At 44.0% G+C, this 22,169-nt stretch overlaps 1 non-coding gene and 1 pseudogene across 1 annotated transcript; one reads left to right on the top strand and one right to left on the bottom strand.

Moving 5' to 3' along the window:
* The first annotated feature begins 4,917 nt into the window (after positions 1–4,917).
* Positions 4,918–5,024, top strand: LOC137208278 (U6 spliceosomal RNA). Its single transcript, XR_010935591.1, has one exon. It is a non-coding gene; the product is annotated as a U6 spliceosomal RNA (small nuclear RNA).
* A 1,833-nt stretch (positions 5,025–6,857) lies between these two features.
* Positions 6,858–7,463, bottom strand: LOC137206545 (small ribosomal subunit protein uS11-like; annotated as a pseudogene).
* Between the last annotated feature and the right edge of the window lie 14,706 nt (positions 7,464–22,169).

The raw sequence follows: 22,169 nt of genomic DNA, 5'->3' as shown, positions 1-22,169 counted from the left end.
TATATAAAAAAAAGGAAAAATATAAAGAAAGTCATTTATAATAAAATAACATCCATTTCTATAAGTAAATGCTTAGGCACAAGTACTCTGGGAGACTTTCGCAGGCAGATGCTAAAAATGCAAATTGATAGGGTTGCGCTGTGCAGCCACACAGATATCACATTTGAGGATGTGAATTTCCCAGATGGTACATGACTCTTGGTAAAATTCCGAACCAAGCAAATCATGATCTTCCTAGGATTTACAGGGTAGCTAACTTCTTGGAATATTCAGGGTATAACAAAATAGTACAAAAGGCCCTTTGTGATTATACATAAAACAGAGAGGTAGGTTCAGAGCCTACAAGTTTTTTGTTTGTTTGTTTTACCACCTTTGTGAATGTTCAGTGGAAGATTCAAAAGTCACAGCGGGGACACGGGACAATTCTTCACTTGACAGCACTGTCCCATGCATTGCAGGAGAGTTAGCATGTCTGGCTGTTGCCCACTCAATTCCAGGAGCTCCCCAATAATTGTGGAAACAAGAAGAGCTCCTTAAATTTCCCAAATGTTTCCCTGGGAGGGGGGTAACTTCCTGTTGAGAACTAATATGGGAGCAGTCAGCCACATGTGGTTAATATAGGGCTTTAAAATGTGTGTGTGGGGGCTTCCCTGGTGGCGCAATGGTTGAGGGTCCGCCTGCCGATGCAGGGGACACGGTCTTGCTCCCTGGTCCAGGAAGATCCCACGTGCCGCGGAGCAACTAAGCCCGTGTGCCACAGCTACTGAGCCCGCGAGCCACAACTACTGAGCCCATGTGCCACGACTACTGAAGCCCGCGTGCCTAGAGCCCATGCTCTGCAACAAGAGAAGCCACCGCAATGAGAAGCCCATGCACCGCAACAAAGAGTAACCCCCGCTCACCGCAACTAGAGAAAGCCCACGTGCAGCAACAGAGACCCAACGCAGCCAAAAATAAAATAAATAAATTTTAAAAAATCCTTTGAGGGGCTTCCCTGGTGGCGCAGTGGTTGAGAGTCCGCCTGCCGATGCAGGGGACACGGATTCGTGCCCCGTCTGGGAAGATCCCACATGCCGCGGAGTGTCTGGGCCCGTGATTCATGGCCACTGAGCCTGCGCGTCCGGAGCCTGTGCTCCGCAACGGGAGAGGCCACAACAGTGAGAGGCCCGCGTACCGCAAAAAAATAAATAAATAAAATAAAATGTGTGTGTGTGTGACTTCCCTGGTTGGTCCAGTGGTTAAGACTCCACGCTTCCACTGCAGGGAGAGTGGGGCTCGATCCCTGGTTGGGGACCTAAGATCCCATGTGCTTCACAGTCCAGCCAAAAAATCAAAACAAATAAATAAATAATGAAATATGTGGGGTCCCCGACTTGTGATGTGCTGACAGTGTAAAATGCTCATAGGATTTCAAGACTTGATATGAAAAAAAAAGAGCATAAAATATCTCATTAATAACTTTAAAAAAACCAAGTATTTGTTGAAATGATACACACACACAAAACCTCTGTTCTTCAATTGATTAATTAATTATTTTTTTCTTTTTGGCCATGCCACATGGCTAGTGGGATCTTAGCTCCCCAACCAGGCTTGAACTTGCAACCTTGGCAGTGAAAAACCCCAAGTCCTAACCACTGGACCACCAGGGAATTCCCTAAAATTTTTTTATTATAGCCATCCTAGTGGCTGTGAAGTGGCATCTTACTGTGCTTTGGGGTTGCAGTTCCCTGATGTCTGATGATGTGGAACATCTAACTATAGCTTTTTTTTTTTTTTTTTTTTTTCCGGTACGCGGGCCTCTCACTGCTGTGACCTCTCCCGTTGCAGAGCACAGGCTCTGGACGCGCAGTCTCAGCGGCCATGGCTCACGGGCCCAGCCGCTCCGCGGCATGTGGGATCTTCCCGGACCGGGGCACGAACCTGTGTCCCCTGCGTCGGCAAGCGGACTCCCAACCACCGTGCCACCAGGGAAGCCCTAACTATAGCTTTTTGATGACAAAGTTTAACAAGTCCCTACAGGAAACAGGCTTTTGTCTTCCACAAAGAGACAAGAGATTCTCCAAGGTGCCTGGTAGGGACTGAATGTTTGTGTCCAACCACCCCACCCTCTCAGATTAATATGTTGAAATCCTCCCTCACAATGTGATGGTATTTGGAGATGGGGCATTTGGGAGGTGATTAGGTCATGAGGGTGGAGCCCTCACCGAGTAGGATTAGTGTCCTTGGATTAGTGTCCTTATTAAAGAAGCCCGAGGACTTCCCTGCTGGCGCAGTGGTTAAGACTCTGTTCTCCCAATGCAGGGGGCCTGGGTTTGATCCCTGGTCAGGGAACTAGATCCCACACGCGTGCCTCAGCGAAGAGTTTGCATGCCACGACTAAGGAGCCTGCGTGCTGCAACTAAGGAACCAGTGAGCTGCAACTAAGGAGCCCGCCTGCAGCAACTAAGACCCAGCGCAACCAAATAAGTAAATATTAAAAAAAAAAAGAGAGATCCCAGAGTGTTCATTATTCCTGCCCATGTGAGGACACAGTGAGAAGACAGCCATCTGCAAACAAGGAAGCAGGGCCTCACGAGATAGCAGATCTGCTAACATCTTGACCTTGGACTTCCAGCCTCCAGTACTGTGAGAAATAAATGATTGTTGTCTAAGCCCCCCAGTCTATGGTATTTTTGTTACAAGAGCCCGGACAGATTAAGACGGTGCATATAGTTCCAATTGTGTTCTGCTTGTTTTCTTGCTTAGGTAGGGATAGGTCTGCTATTTGCTGTGGTTCTCTCCACCTTGGACTTGGGCTCAGCTCTTCACAGCCATGCTGCAGGCCCTAGACGATAGACTGAGGTCTCCAAGGATTGACTTTCTCTGTAGAGACAGGCTGGGAGACACTTTTGCAAGGGGGAGGAGAAAGGAAGGATAGGACACTGGAGTCTCCAGAGTCCTGAGGCACCCCCAGTTCCTCCAGGGAACTGATTCAACAAAGTAAGCAAAGCTGTGTTTCAGAGCCTCCTGGGGAGTGATGTGTAGCTCTGGGAAAGCATCTGCAGAGTAATGTCCTAGCACTATTGATGCCGATGGTGAGGATGACGAAAGATCCTCAGTGTGATGAGCAGGAGCCCTGCCAGGAGCTGCAGAGAGCAGCCCTGCTTCCTGTGGAGCATGCCTCCCTCTCAGGAGACAGGCTGACCTGAGGAGGAAGGGGGTGCCTACAGCCGCTTGGCATGGCCACGCTGTAAAGTGCAGGTCATCAGAGCAAAAATGGGAGCTGGGGTGGTCAGCAGGGTCCATGCACAAAGAGGGGACTGGAAGCCAGGTGTGGGGCATCGAGGAGCATTCACCACACCCCAGGAGCGGTGGGCTGCCTCAAAGGGGCATCCAAGGAGGGTCAGATACGCATCTGTTAGAGGATGCTGGCTGTAGTATGGAAAGCAGACAGCAGAGGGCGGGAGGGAGCCAGCAGAAGTCCTGTCTGGGAAGTAAAACAGCAAGCCCTAGGGGCACCTCTGAACAAGTGCAGGTCCTGCTCTAGACACTTCCACAGACACAAAGGCAATGCAAGACGTGGCCGTGGCCCTCTGGAACCTTACAACCACGACTGGCAGGCCAGGAGACACACGTTTGCTGTTCTCGAGTGCAGTACGTAGGTGAGCGAGATTTAGCAGCGCCTCCTTATTGTGACGTAAATAAATAAACAGCCCAACAGCAAGGCACACCCTCTCTTAGCATGTGCTTTACCCCCCAAGGCCAGTTAGCTGAAAGTCATACCCAGCCACAGGCTTTTGCCACCCAAACACCACTTCTAGAGGCTTTCCCTGTGCATCTGTAAGGTCATGACCTTTCACTCCCGTCAGTTCATCTTTCTGAGCTTCAGCATCTTCATCTGTAAAACAGGATCATAAAATTATCTCCATCATAGTGTGGTGATGAGGATTAACTCAGATAATGCAAGCAAAGTGCTTAGCACAGGAATTTTTTTAAAATTTTTATTTATTTTGGCTGTTTTGGGTCTTCACTGCTGCGCGCAGGCTTCCTCTAGTTGCGGCGAGCGGGGGCTACTCTTTGTTGCAGTGCGCGGGCTTCTCATTGCGGTGGCTTCTCTTGCTGTGGAGCACGGGCACGCAGGCTTATTAGTTGTGGCTCACGGGTTCTAGAGCTCAGGCTCCGTAGTTGTGGCTCTTGGGCTTAGTTGCTCCGCGGCACGTGGGATCTTCCCGGACCAGGGATCGAACCCGTGTCCCCTGCACTGGCAGGCAGATTCTTAACCACTGCTCCACCAGGGAAGTCCTCAGTGAATGTTAATGATAATTGTTATTTCTGTTTTATCTTGATATGTCAGTATTAAATTATTATTCAACCGCAAAGCTTACTTTCCCATAGGACTGTGAATACCCTGAGGGCAAAGTCATCTTTGCATCTACCATAAACCTAAATGCTTACTGCCAGGGGTGGAGGGGAGAGCTGTGCCCCTGTCCACAGTGCTGAAGCTTCACGGCCTGGGCATTCCTTGTGATGCTTCCTCTCCAACCCATTCACACTGTCCTCTATGAAGATGCCCTCTGCATTTGCACATGATAGTGGTCCTGGCATCAGCTCTCATCTCATCTCCCAGCTATGTTAACTGAATACGGCAGGTAGTAAAAGGGTTCGTACCACATGAACTCACTGTTGGAAAACACACCCTGTCCATGCATTCATTTTTGTAGAGCATATATTGTGTACAAATTATCAAACGTGTATAGAAGAAGAATATATACCAAACAGTTAATGGTCTTATCACATTATGGTGGGATTGGTCACTGCAAGGGGATTGCTTTTTTTGAACTTATTCTCTTCGGTATTTTTGTTTGTTTTAACAATAACTCCTACTTTATCTTTGTCAAATTAATTTGAAAATAATGTTTAACCAGAAAACACAGTTAGGTGCTCGCTTCAGCAGCACATACAGTAAAATTGGAACGACATGGAGAAGATTAACATGGCCCCTGAACAAGGATAACTCGCAAATTCATGAAACGTTCCATAGTTTTCAGACTTACAGATATTGAAAACAAACTTATGGTTATCAAAGGGAAAACATATGGGGGAGGGATAAATCAGGAGCTTGGGATAAACATAAACACACTACTATGTAGAAGATAGATAACCAACAAGGACCTACTGTATAGCACAGGGAACTCTACTCAATATTCTGTAATAACCTATATGAGAAAAGAATCTGAAAAAGAATGGATATATGTATGTGTATAACTGAGTCAATTTGCTGTACACCAGAAACTAACACAACATTGTAAATCAACTATACTCTAAAAAATTTTTTTTATTATTTTATTTTATTTTATTATTTATTTATTTATTTTTTGCGGTACGCGGGCCTTTCACTGCGGTGGCCTCACCCGTTGCGGAGCACAGGCTCTGGACGCGCAGGCTCAGCAGCCATGGCTCACAGGCCCAGCCGCTCCGTGGCATGTGGGATCCTCCCGGACCGGGGCACGAACCCGTGTCCCCTGCATCAGCAGGCGGACTCTCAACCACTGCGCCACAAGGGAAACCCTAAAAAAATTTTTTTAAAGAAAACACCGTTAGTTGGGAGAACTGCACAAAGAAGGTTTGGGAACCACCTTCAGGGTCCAAAGGCAGAAGCAGAATCTATTACTCCTCTATCTGAATTTGGGCAGGACATTGTGACTGCCTCAATGAATAGGATATGGGGGAAGTGACTCTAGGTAGCTCCCAAAACTAGGTCATGAATGGTGATACAACTTCCAGCTGCCTCTCTCTCTGAGGATGCTTGGTCCTGGAACCCAGCGGCCATGCTGTGAGGAAGCCCAAGCCAAGCACTTGGAGAGGCCCAGCCTACAAGCAGCATGAACCTCCCCATGTGTGAGGGAGGGAGCCTTCAGATGATCCAGCTTCTGACCTTTGGATCTTCCAGCTGAGGCCTCAGATAAGGATGAGCAGAGACAAGCCATCCTGACTGATGTGCTCTGCCTGAGTTCCTGATCCACGGCATCTGTAAGCAAAATAAATGGTTGTTTTATGGCACTAAGTTTGGGGGGTACTTTGTGTTGCAGTCATAGCAACCAGAGCAGCTGGTAAGTGGGAGAGTCAGGGTTTGACATTGGGAGTCCCAACCTCTTTTCACTCACCCTCCACCCTTCCCCGCTCTCGCCTTCTGGTGAAACTCCAGCGTTACCAGTGGCTAGCAGCCTCCTCTCTCCCAGTCTGGGGACTTCTGACTAATCTCAAGACCAGTTATTTTTATTTGGAAAATAAACATTAGAATTCAAAGGCAATTGTTCACAGAGTGTGTAAAAGCCTCTCTCGGTGACAGCTGTGGTTCTTCCCACAAAGGAGAGCCACCAGCCCTCTTATCACCCTTGCCCGCGCGCCCCCCCATGCAAGAAAACGTGAGTCAAACAAAAAGTAACGAGACCGTCTGTTCCTTCCTCCCGCCCATGCCGTTTGCTCAGATCACAAAGCTTCCTCCTCCTCCTTCTTCTTCTTTTAAAATAAAGTCTCCGGGCTTCCCTGGTGGCGCAGTAGTTGACAGTCCGCCTGCCGATGCAGGGGACGTGGGTTCGTGTCCCGGTCCGGGAAGATCCCACATGCCGCGGAGCGGCTGGGCCCGTGAGCCATGGCCGTTGAGCCTGCGCGTCCGGAGCCTGTGCTCCGCAACGGGAGAGACCACAGCAATGAGAGGCCCGCGTACCGCAAAAAAGTAAAAAAATAAAAATAAAATAAAATAAAAAGTCTCCGAGGATCGGAGGGCCAGGCATTGTCTTTTCTGTGCCTACCTTGCTTCCTTCCAAAACAGTGGGACATATGCCTTCCGTTTGCTTTAGCATTTTCGTATTTTGAGCTTACATCAAGGCAATTTATTAACAGAAAACAATAATTTGAGGAGTCCTTCTCACAGAGAGCGACCACGGAGACCCCCCGTTCCTGCGGGTACTGTCGGAGGAGATGGGGGTGACATCCTCAATCCGCCCAATCTTTGTTCCTGAGCGGGTGAGGGCTCTGAGGGCTGACTGGGCCCCCGGTCCAGGAGTCTTGGTCCTATTTCCTCCTGTGGCCCGGAGTTTGATGTGGAGGGCAGTGATGCCCAGCTCCTTGCACCTCTGGGTTACATCCTAGGCAGCCAACGTGGCAGCATATGGGGATGACTCATCTCAGTCAGCCTTCACCTTCATCCCACCAGTTACACGGCAGATAGCTTCCTTGCCAGAAAGGTCGGTGACATGGACAAAAGTGTCATTGAAGGATGCAAAAAGGTGGCACACACCAAATGCATTTTCTCGCTCAGCCACCTGAGGGCCGAGGCTGATGATCTGTTCTTCCTTCTTTTCTTTCCCCTTGCGAGGTGCCCTTTCTGCGCATCTTCTCCAGAATCCACCAGCAGAAAGAGAGAGAGGGAGAGGGCGGGGCGACGGCTCAAGCTCGTCTGCTTTAGCGTTAAAAAAAATCATACTTAACACCTGGGCAGGTCTAGAAGCACATCTATGGGCCCTCAGGCTTGAGAGCCAAGTTTGGCTGAATATTGTAACCAAAAGTGGGGTCAGGCTACTCGTCGCCCAAAAGCCAATAAAAAGGCAAGGGTGGTGGAAAGGAAACTCTGCTTTATTTTGGATGAGGGCAACTGGGGGTGGGGGCAGTGGACGCCTGTCCAAAGGCCAGCTCCTTCCCCATTCCTCTCCTGTGAAAATCTGGGGGCAAGAGCTTTTATAGGTGAAGGGAGAGGGCTACATGCAGAAACAGCACAGTCAGCTCTGACAGTCATCTTGAAATTGGTCATCAGTGGTCTGACCAGTGTCATCCTGACTGTTGTAAGTACAGTTAATCTTCAGTTCCAGCGTTGGTTTGTTTCCATTTCTTTTTTTTTTCTGAATTTTATTTTATTTATTTTTTATACAGCAGTTTCTTATTAGTTATCTATTTTATACATATTAGTGTATATATGTCAATCCCAATCTCCCAATTCATCCCACACACCTCCCCGCCCCTGCCACTTTCCCCCCTTGGTGTCCATACGTTTGTTCTCTACATCTGTGTCTCTATTTCTGCCCTGCAAACTGGTTCATCTGTAGCATTTTTCTAGGTTCCATATATATGCGTTAATACACGATATTTGTTTTTCTCTTTCTGACTTACTTCACTCTGTATGACAGTCTCTAGATCCATCCACGTCTCTACAAATGACCAAAATTCGTTCCTTTTTATGGCTGAATAATATTCCATTGTATATATATACCATATCTTCTTTATCCATTCGTCTGTCGATGGACATTTACGTTGCTTCCATGACCTGGCTATTGTAAATAGTCTTGCAGTGAACATTGGGGTGCATGTGTCTTTTTTAATTATGGTTTTCTCTGGGTATATGCCCAGGAGTGGGATTTCTGGGTCATATGGTAGTTCTATTTTTTGTTTTTTAAGGAACCTCATACTGTTCTCCATAGTGGCTGTATCAATTTACATTCCCACCAACAGTGCAGGAGGGCTCCCTTTTCTCCACACCCTCTCCAGCATTTGTTGTTTGTAGATTTTCTCATGATGCCCATTCTAACTGGTGTGAGGTGATACCTCATTGTAATTTTGATTTGCATTTCTCTAATAATTAGTGATGTTGAGCAGCTTTTCATGTGCTTCTTGGCCATCTGTATGTTTTCTTTGGAGAAATGTCTATTTAGGTCTTCTGCCCATTTTTGGACTGGGTTGTTTGTTTTTTTGATATTGAGCTGCATGAGCTGTTTATATATTTTGGAAATTAGTCCTTTGTCCATTGATTCATTGGCAAATATTTTCTCCCATTCTGAGGGTTGTCTTTTCGTTTTGTCTGTAGTTTCCTTTGCTTTGCAAAAGCTTTTAAGTTTCATTAGGTCCCATTTGTTTATTTTTGTTTTTATTTCCATTACTCTAGGAGGTGGATCAAAAAAAATCTTGCTGTGATTTATGTCAGAGTGTTTTTCCTATGTTTTCCTCTAAAAGTTTTATAGTGTCCAGTCTTACATTTAGGCCTCTAATCCATTTTGAGTTTATTTTTGTGGATGGTGTTAGGGAGTGTTCTAATTTCATTCTTCTACATGTAGCTGTCCGGTTTTCCCATCACCACTTATTGAAGAGACTGTCTTTTCTCCATTGTATATCCTTGCCTCCCTTGTCATAGATTAGTTGACCATAGGTGCATGGGTTTATCTCTGGTCTTTCTATCCTGTTCCATTGATCTATGTTTCTGTTTTTGTGCCAGTACCATATTGTCTTGATTACTGTAGCTTTGTATTATAGGTTGAAGTCATAGAGTCGATTACTCCAGCTCCGTTTTTCTCCCTCAAGACTGCTTTGGCTCTTCAGCGTCTTCTGTGTCTCCATATAAATTTTAAGATCTTTTTGTTCTAGTTCTGTAAAAAATGCCACTGGTAATTTGATAGGGATTGCATTGAACCTGTAGATTGCTTTGGGTAGTATAGTCATTTTCACAATATTGATTCTTTCAATCCAAGAACATGGTATATCTCTCCATCTGTTTGTGTCATCTTTGATTTCTTTCATCAGTGTCTTATAGTTTTCTGAGTATAGGTCTTTTACCTCCTTAGGTAGGTTTATTCCTAGATATTTTATTCTTTTTGTTGCAATGGTGAATGAGATTGTTTCCTTAATAACTGTTTCTGATCTTTTGTTGTTAGTGTATAGGAATGCAAGAGATATCTGTGCATTAATTTTGTATCCTGCAACTTTACCAAATTCATTGATTAGATCTAGTAGTTTTCTGGTGGCATCTTTAGGACTCTCTATGTATAGTATCATGTCATCTGCAAACCGTGACAGTTTTACTTCTTCTTTTCCAATTTGTATTCCTTTTATTTCTTTTTCTTCTCTGATTGCCATGGCTAGGACTTCCAAAACTATGTTGAATAATAGTGGCGATAGTGGACATCCTTACCTTGTTCCTGATCTTAGAGGAAATGCTTTCAGTTTTTCACCATTGAGAATGATGTTTGCTGTGGGTTTGTCATATACAGCCTCTATTATGTTAAGGTAGGTTCCCTCTATGCCCACTTTTTGGAGAGTTTTTATCATAAATTGGTATTGAATTTTGTCAAAAGCTTTTTCTGCATCTATTGAGATGATCATATGGTTTTTATTCTTCAATTTGTTAATATGGTGTATCACATGGATTGATTTGCGTATATTGAAGAATCCTTGCATCCCTGGGATAAATCCCACTTGATTGTGGTGTATGATCCTTTTAATGTGTTGTTGGATTCTGTTTGCTAGTATTTTGTTGAGGATTTTTGCATCTATATTCATCAGTGATATTGATCTGTAATTTTCTTTTTTTTTATAGTATATTTGGTTTTGATATCAGGGTGACGGTGGCCTCATAGAATGAGTTTGGGAGTGTTCCTTCCTCTGCAATTTTTTGGAAGAGTTTGAGAAGGATGGGTCTTAGCTCTTCTCTAAATGTTTGATAGAATTCACCTGTGAAGCCATGTGGTCCTGGACTTTTGTTTGTTGGAAGATTTTTAATCACAGTTTCAATTTCATTACTTGTGATCAGTCTGTTCATATTTTCTATTTCTTCCTGGTTCAGTCTCAGAGCATTGTGCTTTTCTAAGAATTTGTCCATTTCTTCCGGGTTGTCCACTTTATTGGCATATAGTTGCTTGTAGTAATCTCTCATGATAGTTTTTATTTCTGCAGTGTCAGTTGTTACTTCTCCTTTCTCATTTCTAATATTGTTGATTTGAGTCTTCTCCCTTTTTTCCTTGATGAGTCTGGCTAATGGTTTATCAATTTTGTTTATCTTCTCAAAGAACAAGATTTTAGTTTTATTGATCTTTGCTACTGTTTCCTTCATTTCTTTTTCATTTATTTCTGATCTGTATGATTTCTTTCCTTCTGCTAACTTTGGGTTTTTTTTGTTCTTCTTTCTCTAATTGCTTTAGGTGTAAGGTTAGATTGTTTATTTGAGATTCTTGTTTTTTGAGGTAGGCTTGTATTGCTATAAACTTCCATCTTAGAACTACTTTTGCTGCATCCCATAGGTTTTGGATCATCGTGTTTTCTTTGTAATATGTCTCTAGGTACTTTTTTATTTCCTCTTTGATTTCTTCAGTGATCTCTTTGTTATTTAGTAACGTATTGTGTAGCCTCCATGTGCTTGTGTTTTTTACATTTTTTTCCCTGTAATTGATTTCTTATCTCATAGCGTTGTGGTTGGAAAACACGCTTGATATGATTTCAATTTTCTTAAATTTACCGAGGCTTGATTTGTGACCCAAGATGTGATCTATCCTGGAGAATGTTCCATGTGCACTTGAGAAGGGAGTGTAATCTGCTGTTTTTTGGATGGAATGTCCTATAAATATCAATTAAATCTATCTGTTCTATTGTGTCATTTGAAGCTTGTGTTTCCTTATTAATTTTCTGTCTGGATGATCTGTCCATTGGTGTAAGTGAGGTGTTAAAGTCCCCCACTATTATTGTGTTACTGTCGATTTCCTCTTTTATAGCTGTTAGCAGTTGCCTTATGTATTGATGTGCTCCTGTGTTGGGTGCACATAATTTATAATTGTTATATCTTCTTCTTGGATTGATCCGTTGATCATTATGTAGTTCCTTGTCTCTTGTAACATTCTTTATTTTAAATTCTATTTATCTGATATGAGTATTGCTACTCCAGCTTTCTTTTGCTTTCCATTTGCATGGAATATCTTTTTCCAACCCCTCACTTTCAGTTGTATGTATCCCTAGGTCTGAAGTGGGTCTCTTGTAGACAGCATATATATGGGTCTTGTTTTTGTATCCAATCAGGGAGCTTCTGTCTTTTGGTTGGAGCATTTAATCCATTCACATTTAAGGTAATTATCAATATGCATGTTCCTATTACCATTTTCTTAATTGTTATAGGTTTGTTTTTGTAGGTCCTTTTCTTCTCTTGTGTTTCCCACTTAGAGTAGTTCCTTTAGCATTTGTTGTAGAGCTGGTTTGGTGGTGCTGAATTCTCTGAGCTTTTGCTTGTCTGTAAAGCTTTTGATTTCTCCATCGAATCTGAATGAGATCCTTGCCAGGTAGAGTAATCTTGGTTGTAAGGTCTTCTCTTTCATCACTTTAAATATATTGTGCCACTCCCTTCTGGCTTGTAGAGTTTCTGCTGAGAAATCAGCTGTTAACCTTATGGGAGTTCCCTTGTATGTTACCTGTCATTTTTCCCTTGTTGCTTTCAATAATTTTTCTTTGTCTTTAATTTTTGTCAGTTTGATTACCATGTGTCTCGGCATGTTTTTCCTTGGGTTTATCCTGCCTGGGACTCTCTGCACTTCCTGGACTTGGGTGGCTATTTCCTTTCCCGTGGTAGGGAAGTTTTCGACTATAATCTCTTCAAGTATTTTCTCGGGTCCTTTCTCTCTCTCTTCTCCTTCTGGGACCCCTATAATGCGAATGTTGTTGCGTTTAATGTTGTCCCAGAGGTCTCTTAGGCTGTCTTCATTTCTATTCATTCTTTTTTCTGTTCCATGGCAGTGAATTCCACCATGCTGTCTTCCAGGTCACTTATCTGTTCTTCTGCCTCAGTTATTCTGTTATTGATTCCTTCTAGTGTAATTTTCATTTCAGTTATTGTGTTGTTCATCTCTGTTTGTTTGTTCTTTAATTCTTCTAGGTCTTTGTTAAACATTTCTTGCATCTTCTCGATCTTTGCCTCCATTATTTTTCTGAGGTCATGGATCATCTTCATTATCATTATTCTGAATTCTTTTTCTGGAAGGTTGCCTATCTCCACTTCATTTAGTTGTTTTTCTGGGGTTTTATCTTGTTCCTTCATCTGGTACAAAGCCCTCTGCCTTTCCATTTTGTCTATCTTTCTGTGAATATGGTTTTTGTTCCACAGGCTGCAGGATTGTAGTTCTTCTTGCTTCTGCTGTCTGCCCTCTGGTGGATGAGGCTATCTCTGTTTCCATTTCTTGAGGCCAGTTCTCAGAATTGTAGCAGCTTATGTCATGGCTGGTCATCATGTAGTTAACTTCTCCACCTGTTGGGGGTTTCAGTATCTGTAAGACAGCTCACAGGATATGGCTCAGAATATTATCTATAGCTCTTGAGAAGGAACTAAAAGTCCTTGACTATGCTTAATGACTCAACTATTATTATATAGTCTTGTTGGACTGTTTTCCTTTGTTTCTGCGTTTTCTCACTTCTCTAATTAAACTTTTTCTTTGGCTAAAGTTTTTCCACAGCCAAAAGGCAGGCTGAGGACTTGGGGCCAGGGGGAAGGGCCATAGGGTCCTGCTCTGTTTCAATACAAATCTGTGTTTTCTTTCTTCTGGACATGGGGATCAGTTAGCACTCACTACAAGGTGAAAATGAAAAAAACCAAAACCAAAAAACCCAACAATCTCAACCTAAGCTGTTTTTAAAAATAATAATAATTAAAACAAAGAAATCCATTCCCTTACATGATGGGGAAGTTCAGGCATGGGTTGACTTTGGATGAAGCTGGATCCAGGGGCTCAGATAATAATACCATCCAGACTCAGAATCTCTGCCTTCCTTCACTTTGCCTTCTCTGTGGTTTCTTCATTTTCCTGCTTCTCTTGGGGTTCCCTGGTAACTTTGGATTCCTCATGTCACTGATCCAAATGCAGAAGAAGACAGAGTTTCTCTGTCCAAGAGATGGAAAAGAAGTCAAGGTTGGAGGCTTGTTTTCTCTGGTTGGCCCTTCTTGTGTCGTGAGCTCTGCCCTGAACCCATCACCATGACCTGGGGATGGACCTGTTGGCTCCCTTTGGGTCAAAGGCTGTGAATGTGACCACACAGGAGATTGGTGAAAAGGGGGACACAGGGACTATCATCACAGGAAAGAGGAGGATTTGGATAGCCATAAATGGTGACTACAGGGTGGAGTTGGGGTACACAGAGAAAGAAATGTTAAATTTCATAAAAAAAAAAAAAACGTTAAATTTCCACAGCCCTATTAACTCTGTCAGGGCATTCACAGAAGGTAATACAGAAATGGTCATTATACACATTTGGAAAGATGCTGAAAACAACAAGGTCCTACTGTATAGTGCAGGGAACTATATCCAATCTCCTGGGATAAACCATAATGGAAAAGAATACATACATACATATATATATATATATGTATATATGTGTATAACTGAGTCAGTTTGCTGCACAGCAGAAATTAACACAACATTGTAAATCAACTATACTTCAATCAAAAAAAAAAAAGCAAGAAAAGATGCTGAGCTCACTGTCAATCTGGGAAATTCAAAGGAAAACATCCAGCGAGACATGACTTTCCCATCTCCCCCATCCAGTGAAAATATAAATGAAAGTTATATCCACCCAGTGTTGGCAAGAGTGTGGGGATCAGGGACTTATACACTGATGATGGGGTGTAAACTGGGACTTCCTTTTGGGAAGACAATCTAACAATATTTTCTGAAGATTTAAATCCCTACTTCTAGGAATCTCTAGAAATAGCTATGAGTTCCCAAAGATCCAAAGATACATGTTTAAGTGATGACGGTGAAAGGGTTGTTTGTAAAAATGAGAGAGTGGAAACACCCTAACAGTCCATCAACAAGGAATCAACAAATATATTATAGCATCTTTGTCTGTGGAATACCATGCAGTTCTGTGCCACCATTAAAGTGAGAGGAGCAGTCCTATGTGAACTGACATGGGATGTTCTCTAAAATATATCAAATGTAAAAAACAAGATGCAAAAGATGCACAAGGTATGACCCCGTTTATAGAAAAAAGAAAATATATGAGAGACAACAGAATGCCATGGTTACATGTATAGACTTCGGGGCCAGGCTGCCTGAGTTTGAATCCCAACTCCTCCTCTCCAAAGCTGCGTGACTTTGGGGAAGTTACTTCACTTCTCTGGGTCTGAGTTTCCCCCTCTGTAAAAGAAAGATGATAAAAGAATTTGCCTCATGTGGCTGTTGTGAAGATTCAATATGTTAAGCTATGTAGATTGCTTGGGGCAGTGCCTGATATGTGGTAAATGCCCGGTTAGTGTTAGCTATTAGCCCTGTGCACGTTATCTACATAAATGCAAAGAAAAAAGACAGTAAGAGTGTGCTCCAAACTGTTGATAGTGGAAACGGATGAAGAGGGACTTCATAGTTTGCTCTATATAGATCTGGAGTGTTAGAATCTTTCACAACGAAAATACATTCAAGGATTACCAGGGTAATAGTGGGGTTTTTTTTGTTTTTTGTTTTTTTTGCGATACGCGGGCCTCTCACTGTCGTGGCCTCTCCCGTTGCAGAGCACAGGCTCCGGACGCGCAGGCTCAGCGGCCATGGCTCACAGGCCCAGCTGCTCCGCGGCATGTGGGATCTTCCCGGACCGGGGCACGAACCCGTGTCCCCTGCATCGGCAGGCGGACTCCCAACCACTGTGCCACCAGGGAAGCCCGGGTAATAGTTTTAATATCCATCACCCTGAAATCCCCAACCGTGAGCTTGATTAACATGCTTCCTTTTGTGGGATGTTCTCATTCTGGGTGAGCTCGTATTCTAATTCTGTGTGGCACAGAGCAGGGCTTAGCGTGATCCATCCCCCACTCTTGTATAGTTGGAGAAGGGGAAGTTGCCAGTGTTAAGCCACTTGGCCAGTCTCAACCTTTGACTAACTGGTCATCCTGGGGCCCACACCCAGAACCCTGATCACCTCCAACCCCACTCCACTCCTATCCCTACCGTGGGGTTCAGTCTTCAGCACCTTTTCTTCCTTCTTTGGGCTGTACAAATCACCCCCACTCAAAAAAGTCCTGTTCCATCCTCCTGCCAACACTTGGAAGCAGATACTATTAGTACCTCATTTTCCAGATGAGAAAATTGAAGAACAGAGTGGTTAAGTAGTGAGCCCTAGCTCACACAGCTAATAAATGACATATCTGGGCTTCAAACCCATCTCTTTCTGATGTTAAGGCTTCTTTTCTAACAGTTAGATTAAATAAGTGTTTTAAATAAGTCAGGTATGGAAGGGGTTACAGCTGGTGCCGTCCATCCAAGAAAAACCTCGTAGCAGGAATGTCTTCAAGTTTCATCACTGCCAGCGTTCAGAGCTTGCCATAGCTGTATAGGGACTGCCGGCCTGGGCCCACATCTGTGGTTTCATCTGGGTCAGACGGTCCCAGCCAAGAGGGCAGAGGCAAGATGAGAATGGAGGACCAGGCTATGTTCAGTCCCTGGCCTCATCCCCACAAAGAGCTCAGGGAGGCCAAGAACTGGAGGTTTGAGCAAGTCAGCGCAAAGGGAAGCGGAAACAGTGACTCAGCTCCGGGTCACCATTCCCTGCTTCTTTGCCTAAGAGATGAGTCATCATTTTGACGCTTTTAATTTTCAGACTTCTAACTCATCCCAGCCACGCATAGGAAGCTGATGAAGGACCGCTCCCTGCCACATGGGCTGTGCCCCCAGATGGCCTTGAGTTCAAATTCAGTCTCTGTTACTTACCAGTCATGTGATTTTGACAAATCACTGAGCATGCATTTCCCCACCTGTAAACTGGAGATGCTAATGCCTATCTTGCTAGGTTCCTTCACCTGATCAGTACTTATTGAGCAGCTACTATGTGCCAGGTGAGAGCGATATGGTAATAAACAAGACAGACAAACTTCTGGCACCTGTGAAACTTACAGCCTAGTGGGAGAAAACATGTATATGTAATGTAATGTCAGGTGGTATTAAGAAAAATTAAATGGATGAGGCAAGAGAGGGTCAAGAGGGTTGAAGGAGTACTTCCCTGGTGGTCCAGTAGTTAAGAATCCACCTTCCAATGCAGGGGATGCGGGTTGGATCCCTGGTCGGGGAACTAGGGTCCCACATGCCACGGGGCAACTAAGCCCGCGTGCTGCAATTACTGAGCCCGCACGCCACAACTAGAGAGAAGTCCGTATACCGTAGTGAAGGATCCCGCATGCTGCAACGAAGATCCCACGTGTCACAACTAGGACCCGATGCAGCCAAATTGAAGAAAAAAAAAAAAAGAGCGTTGAAGGAAACAGTTTCCAGTGTCCAGCACGGGGCCTGCACATAGTAGAGCCTCAGTGAAGAAATATGAATTCCCTTTCTTGCAGTTTTAGGAAGGAAGGACCACATGGTTTTCAGCACTGAAGAGGCTTCCCTTCCCTGGAGGAGATGCCAGGTGACAATTCCCACACAGGGTCCCAGGACTGGCTGAGGATTCCCCGCCTCGGAGCAGTGGAAGAGAAAGTTGTTCAGGGTGTGCGTGTGCGTGTGTTTAATATATTTTTTAACTGAGGTGAAGTTCATACAACATAAAGTTAACATTAACCATTTAAAAATGAACAGTTCAGGGAACTCCCTGGCTGTCCAGTGGTTAGGAATCTGCGCTTCCATTGCAGGGGACATGGAACGTAAGATCCAGCATGCATCTCGGCCAATTAAAAAGAAGAAAAAGTGAAAAATTCAGTGACTTTTTTTTTAATAGAAAGTAACTCTTTTTTAAAAAAATATTTATTTATTATTATTTATTTATTTATTTTGGCTTTGCTGGGTCTTAGTTGTGTCAGGCAGGCGGGATCTAGTCGCCCCCTGCATTGGGAGCGCAGAGTCTTACCCACTGGAGCACCAGGGAAGTCCCAAAAATTCAGTGACTTTTTTTTCTTAATATTTATTTTATTTATTATTTATTTAATTTATTTATTTGGTTGTGCTGGGTCTTAGTTGCGGCAGGCAGTCACCTTAGTTGCGGCTTATAGGCTCCTTAGTTGTGGCATGTGAACTGTTAGTTTCGGCATGCATGTGGGATCTAGTTCCCCCACCAGGGATCGAACCTGGGCCGCCTGCATCGGGAGCGTGGAGTCCCAACCACTGAACCACCAGAGAAGTCCCTATTCAGTGACATTTAATACATTCACAGTGTTGTACAACCATCACCTCTTTCTAGTTTCAAAACATTTTCAGCACCCCAAAGAATCCCTGTACCCACTAAGCACTCACTCCTCATTCCTCCTCCTCTCAAACCCCTGAAAACCACTAGTCTGCCTTCTGTCTATAGATTTACCTCTTCCAGACATTTCATATAAATGGAAGCAAACAATATGTGACCTTTTGTGTCTGGCTTCTTTCACTTATTGTGATGTTTTTGAGGTTCATCCGCATTGTGGCATGCATCAGAATTTCATTCCTTTTTATGGCAGAATATTATTCCATCATAGGGATAGACCATATGTGTTTATCCCTTTCATCAGTTGAACTGCATCCTTATGCTTTACCCTCTAGTCACATCGCATGCCCCATCCCAGTCCTGGGAGCTGATTCCAGGAAGCACCGAGAGGGAGAGAAGTGAGACAGGGAAGGGAGAAGAACCAATAAAGGGTGCGTTAATGGGCAGGGTACCATGTTGGACAACAGGGTCTGTTTCCCTGGGGGTCCCCTGAGAGCCTGTGTGGGGTGCAGGTCACTGTGACTCCAATGGAGGGCAGAGAGCCTGAGGCATTTATCCACCGACGTCTGTCCTTCCTGGTTGAGAGAAGCCCTCAGGACTTTAACTCCCCCCACGTTTCCAGGGTGAGCCTGTGTTGGGTTGAGTTGGAGAGCGCCCTCAGGTAGAGAAGAGGAGAAGTGCAGGTTAGAGCTCAGGTGAAGCAGAGGATGTAACCAGAGTCAACAGCCTCTGGGACACTTACTTGCGTGATGCTTGATTCAGGCTGGTCAAACATGCACGTGCCTTATAAATATCAATTCATGGATTCCTCATGACAGCCCCATGAAGCAAGTGTTGCTGTCACCCCCATTTTACAGATGGAGAAACTGAGGCATGGGAGAACGGCAAACAGCTTGCACAAGACGACACAGCAAGTCCTAGCAGTGCAGGATTCAAACCCAGAAAGTCTGTGCTTGTCACCACCACTTACGACTCTTGCCCACTCTGTTTTGCTTCCTTTCGTGCCTTCCATACTTACTGAGCACCAACTCGACCTGGCTGGTCTCAGCTTGGGGATCACCTCCCCTAAGAAGCCTTCCATGACCATCCATCAAAAGTAGACCCCTCCAGGGCTTCCCTGGTGGCGCTGTGGTTGAGAGTCCGCCTGCCAATGCAGGGAACACGGGTTTGTGCCCCGGTCCGGGAAGATCCCACATGCCGCGGAGCGGCCGGGCCCGTGAGCCACGGCCACTGAGCCTGCGCGTCTGGAGCCTGTGCGCCACAACAAGAGAGGCCGCGATAGTGAGAGGCCCGCGCACCGCGATGAAGAGTGGCCCCCGCTCGCCGCAACTAGAGAAAGCCCTCGCACAGAAATGAAAACCCAACGCAGCCAAATAAATAAATAAAATTTATTTAAAAAATGTTTCAAAATACAAACTTTTCAATAATAGATGCTTTGACTCACTCACTGTCACATTCTGGAATTGTCCCTCAAATTACTTCCCTCTAATATAGTTTTTGTTTTTTTCTTTTTGTTTTTGGATTAAAAAAATTTTTTTTAATTGAAGTCTGATTTATTTGACATGTTTCAGGTGTACAGCAAAGTGATTCTGTTACACACACACACATATGTGTGTGTGTATATTCTTTTTCAGATTCTTTTCCATTATAAGTTTTTACAAGATATTGAATATAGTTCTCTGTGCAGTTTTGGGTTATTTTTAGAGGTCAATTCTGATCCCCTTACAAACTCTGCTCCTGGCTCATTTATTGATTGAATCAGTATTTACTGCACCCCCTACCAGGAGCAGGGCTCTGTGACCACACCGGGGAAGATGGGGAAGGAAACTGAGTTCCCACCCTGAAAAAAAACACTGAGTATTTCTGGCAGTGTGAGGAGGGTTTGCAGCATTTGACTTACTTCTTTATCTTCCTCTTGACCTCTATCATAGCCAACATTTCCCTAGGTCTTACTGTCTGTGAAGCATGGCATTGGCATTGCTAATTTCATCCTCAAAACAGACCTCTGAGCAAAATACTATTATTAGTGCTATTTTTATCATCCCCATTTTACAGATGAGGAAACTGAGGCCCAGGGCTTAAGTGATTTGTCTTAAATCACGCTGCTGGTGGGTAAATAATTGTAGCAGGATCTGAACCCAGGGAGTTGATATCAGAACCTACGCTCTTACCCACTATAGGAGACTCACTATACTGGAATTTTTGATTGTCCAGAAAAACCTCCAAGTTCTCTGTCATTGCATGTCCTTCTATATATTCACTCAGTAAACATTTGCCAGGGACTCTCTGTCTGTTGGCAAGGCCCCAGTGAGGCCATGAGCAGGGTATGAAGATGAACCAGAGCAAACTCTTGCCATAGAATTTGGGTAGTTTGGGGGAAGGACCAGAATTTTGGAGACAGATCCTGGACTCAAATCTTGGCTTGGTCAGTAATTAAGGTTGCCAGATTTAGCAAATAAAAATATAGGTCACCCAGTTAAATTTAAATTTCAGATAAACAGTGAATAATTTTTTAGTATCACTATGTTCCATGCCAGGTTTTGTTGTATTTTATCTGGCAACCTTACAGGTAATTGCTTTGTGACCATGAGTACTCACTCAATCTGTCTGATCTCAGATTTCCTGGGTTCAAAATGAGGATAATGATCCCCATTTCACAAGGTTGCTTGGAGGAGTGAAAGAGCACCTTTATGTAAAGTACTCGGAATGCTTCAGCTTTTCATAACTGGTCCATTTCCACAGACAGCGCACTCCAAACTGCTCCATGCAGTAGCTGGGGTTGAGGGACTTTTAAAATCAGCTCAGGCCACAGCCTACTGAAGACCGTTTGAGGTTCCCACAGCTCCTAGACTAAAGCCCACAGGCATCTGGATGTTTTCTAAAGTCCCGCAGGCTATAGATGGTGTCCAGGACAGAGACCCTGCTCAGGAACCCAGCCCAGGGGCTAACCCCATCCATATTGTTTTTCTCGCAACCCATCTTCTTTCCCCAAAGTCAAGTGCCTGGGACAGTAAGTTCTCAACATGAAGGAGGTGGGAAAATGCACAGGGGATTTAGGGTGTGAGATGTTGTAATAATCCATTGTGATCCCACCAGATATATTTTGAAGCCAAACGCCTCCCTCCAGCCTCTTTTCTCCTCTCTATCGTGGCTGCCCTATCCAGGCACCACCACCTCTTGCCTGCATTATTTATTTATTTGTTTGTTTGTTTATTTATTTTTGGCTGCATTGGGTCTTCATTGCTGTGCACGGGTTTTTCTCTAGTTGCAAGAGAGCGCGGCTTACTCTTCATTGGGGTGCAAGGACTTCTCATTGCGGTGGCTTCTCTTGTTGCAGAGCACAGGCTCTAGGCACATGGGCTTCAGTAGTTGTGGCATGTGGGCTCAGTAGTTGTGGCTCGTGAGCTCTAGGGCGCAGGCTCAGTAGTTGTGGTGCACAGGCTTAGTTGCTCCGAGGCATGTGGGATCTTCCCGGCCCAGGGCTCAAACCCATGTGCCCTGCATTGGCAGATGGATTCTTAACCACCCAGCCACTAGGGAAGCCCTGCCTGCATAATTTAAATAAACTTCTTCTTTTTTTAAATTTAATTGATTTTAATTAAAAAAAAAATTTTGGCTGCACCAGGCAGCACGTGGGATCTTAATTCTCCAACTTGGATCAAACCCGTGCCCACTGCAGTGGAAGCGCCCAGTCTTAACCACTGGACCGCCAAGGAAGTCCCTCTTTTATTTTTTTAAATTACATAATTTATTTTTTTATTTTTTGGTTAAAAAGGTTTTTATTTTATATTGGAGTATAGTTGATTAACAGTGTTGTGTTAGTTTCAGGTGTATCAATAAACTGCTGGCTGGTCTCCCAGCTTCCACATTAAAACTCACAAGAGCAAACTTTTTATTATGGAAACATTTCAAAAAATAGACAGAAGTAGAGAGAAGAAAATAATGAACATAATTTCAACAACAATCAGCTAATCAGCTTATGGCCAATCCAGTTTTACCCACTGCCGGGACCCCTGGGATTTTTAATTCCTCCACTCCAGGATTTCTTTTTTTTTTTTTTTTTTTAAGAATTTCAGCTCAAGGACAGGATAATCTGACTTTTCATCAATTCCCCTGCAAACGTATTGTTTGTTACGGCATAAACTTTATTCCAAAATTTCATCAGGGATTTGCTTTTGAATCCAAAGTTTTGATACTCAAAACGAAAGTTTAGAGACCTTTAAAAAAAAAAAAAAGCCTCT

The sequence above is a fragment of the Pseudorca crassidens genome, chromosome 15, assembly GCF_039906515.1.
Source record: "Pseudorca crassidens isolate mPseCra1 chromosome 15, mPseCra1.hap1, whole genome shotgun sequence".
Taxonomy (NCBI): Eukaryota; Metazoa; Chordata; class Mammalia; order Artiodactyla; family Delphinidae; genus Pseudorca; species Pseudorca crassidens.
This window is presented reverse-complemented; position numbering and strand designations above follow the sequence as displayed.